This window comes from Crocuta crocuta, unplaced genomic scaffold, assembly GCF_008692635.1.
Source record: "Crocuta crocuta isolate KB4526 unplaced genomic scaffold, BGI_CrCroc_1.0 scaffold179, whole genome shotgun sequence".
NCBI lineage: Eukaryota > Metazoa > Chordata > Mammalia > Carnivora > Hyaenidae > Crocuta > Crocuta crocuta.
Genome location: NW_027551568.1, coordinates 1373055 through 1375980, shown reverse-complemented (window position 1 = coordinate 1375980; position 2926 = coordinate 1373055). Strand labels below are relative to the sequence as shown.

Here is a 2926-nt window from a genome sequence, read left to right as displayed (position 1 = left end):
GGCAGCCACAGAGCTGGGCGGGGTGGGCGAGGCCTGCCTGTGGTCAAGGAAAACCCGTGCGATAGAACACACCAAATAGAGGCATCTGGGGGCATCCAGAGAAGGAGCATTCTGGGCCCACTGACAGCCGTGCAGAGGCCCCGTGGCCGTGGCGTGTTTGGCTTNCTTTTAAGTCTTGCTCTATAAGGCTTTTTGCTTTTACTTGGACTAATTGGGCAGGAGGGTGGAAGTTTCAACAGAGGAGAGACATGTTCCGACTTCTGTTTGAAAAGATTCTTTGTCCTGGGCCTTTGGGAATCTTGGTAGGAGCCGCGGCTTGGGGTGGCCCCTAGCACAGTCAGGGGAGTTCGCGCCTGGCAAGTCCTGGCAGGTGCTGGGCTCCTCTGAGGGCTAAGCTGATGCCCCTCCGTGAGTCTGCCAGGGACTGCCCGGCGGGCATGCTGAGCGAGGCAGGGCTCTGAACACAGCCCCAAGCCGACCGGGCCGCACCAGCCCTTGTCAGCCTGCTGCCTGGGCAGCGAAGGGGAAGGGGCGGGCCCTGCAGACGGTGGTGTGTGGGGAGACAGGGTGTGTGTCCTGTAGATGCGACTGTCCCTCTGCGTCCAGCCTGGATGGTGTCCCCCAAGGGTCCAGTGCCAGCAGTCTAGCAACTGCCCATGCCAGAGCAGCAGCCATCCACGGGGTGGCCCCTGGACAGTGCCCAGACAGTGGCCATCGCCGTGGCCCCTGGGGACCGAGCAGACCCAGACCAGACCCAGGCTCAGGTCCCAGGTGACCTTCTTCCTGCAGCGGTCAGGTCTTGTGCTCCCTCAGCCCCTCGAAGCCGATGTTCAGCCTAGGATCAGTGTCTTTGTGGAGTCCTTTCTCTCTCTCTCTCTCTCTCTCTCTCTCNGGGGCATTGATCTGCGGGGCTGGGGCTGCAGGGCTGACCCCCAGGGGGCGCCCCCGAGCCACTTCTATCTCCACTTGGGGACAAGCTCCCACCACAGGCAGGGCTGGGGTGCCACCTGCCGCCCACAGGCGCTTCGTCTCTCCTCAAAATTACATTTATTCTGATCACAAAAGTAATACTTGCTCCTAGAAGACATTTTGGAAAAGCATAGTTTATCCATAGTCCCACTACTCAAATATACGCGATATTAATGTTTTATTGCATTTCTCCATCTCTCACTATGTACATATGATCTCCCTAATTTTTAAAATGCTGCCTTTTCATTTAATATTTTAACATTTCTAGCATCTGTCCTTCTACAAAGTGGAAATTGTATGGATGTGACCTGATGATCTGTTGAGCCAGCCCACCGATGACAGACATTTAGCTTATGAACTATTTCCCGAATGTGAGTTCTCTAGATGATTGCAAGAAAATATTCCTTTATTTTTTTTAAGTGTCCACTGCAGTGGTTTTTAGTATATTCACAGTTTGGCAAACATTTTCATCACCCCGTAAAGAAACCCTGTGCCCGTTATCAGCCAGTCAGTCACTCCTCGTCTCCCTGCCGCCCCCCTCCCCCCTCCCCCCACAGCCCTCCTCTGCCTTCTGTGTCTGTAGATTTGCCTCCTCTAGATGCTTTGCATAAGTGGAATCACACCCTATGGGACCTTTGGTGATTGGCTTCTCTCAATCAGCCTAGTGTCTTCCAAGTTCATCCTTGTAGTGTGTGCAGAACTTCCTTCCTTCTAGGGCTGAATAGTGTCCCGTGGGCCACACTGTTCATCCCCTGTCTGTTGATGGGGCTGGAGACCGAGCTGCTGTGAACGCGGGTGTACGGTACTTGTGGGAGCCCCTGCTCCCAAATCTTTTGGGCAAAGCTGTCACCTGACACTGGGGACACGGAGTGGCAGTTGACGTTGTGAAGTCCCCTCCCCCGTTCCTTACTCAGCCCCCAGGGCAGGGACAGCAGGAGGGGGCAGCCAGGCCCCCATGCTCAGGCTGAAGGTCCGGGGCCCATCTGGGGAACCCTGCGGCTCAGGGGGAGAGGGCTGGTGGCCAGCAGGAGGGCGCCGGCTCGGCACAGGAGTGCCCAGCCACACCCGCCCAGCCCGCCCTCACCTCTCCACGGCCCAGGGAAGCATTAAATACTCATAGCAAATATTCATTATGTTAGAGTGTGCCAGTAATGCGCACACTCGTGCACCCACACTTGACTGAAGGAAGGGAGCCCGTGCAGCCCAGCCTCCCTCTGTACCAGGCAGGGGGCTGGGGGTGGATGGGCAACGACCTGAATTCTCAGGTATGTCACGTCGTTGCACTTCTTAATGGTCTTCCCTCATGGGACGTACCCCCACGTAAGACCTAGGGTGGTCCTGCGTGTTTCTGCGCCACGTGAGGGCCACACACAGCATGTGAGGGGCTGTGACCAGCTCCCCTCTGCCTCTGTTGACTCTGCCACTGCACGACTAGGTCACAGTCGATCCGCACCATCGCTGAGCAACCAGTGCCACAGTGAAGATCCTGCCACGTCTGCGGATCACAAGGGCAAAGTTCCACATGCATGTCGGTGGCGGCCCCCAGGGCGGGAGCTTGGGCAGCTGGTGCCAAATTCTCTCTCTGAAGCTGTGGCCCCAGCTCATGCCACCCCCAGCCGCACGAGGCTGCCTTTGTTCTACCTGCACCACGTGGCCTTCAGTGCCTCCCTGTGAAATGGGGCAGACAACCAAGGACCAGGCCGCTGGCACGGAAAGCAGACCCACTCTGACCCGAAAGGAGAAGGAGGTAGTGCAGGCAGCCATTGGCAACGTTCAAAAGGCTTCCGTCTTTGAAGCCACAGGGAGAGCATCAATTAAAACGTCAAGGGGAAAGTTGAAAGGGAAACTAGAGAAACTTTGCCAGATTGTAGGACAGGACAGAGAAGAAAGGAGATGAGTTGTGCAAGAATTGGAGGCACCTGGAGGGGGGCAGACACCCCCCCCCCCCCGCCTTGGA

The 2926-nt window shown here is 56.8% G+C and overlaps 1 protein-coding gene across 2 annotated transcripts in view; it reads left to right on the top strand.

Moving 5' to 3' along the window:
• The window catches only part of ZFYVE28 (zinc finger FYVE-type containing 28), a 58214-nt gene that overhangs the window by 48255 nt on the left and 7033 nt on the right, over positions 1 to 2926 (top strand). The gene's annotated exons all lie outside the window — the stretch shown is intronic.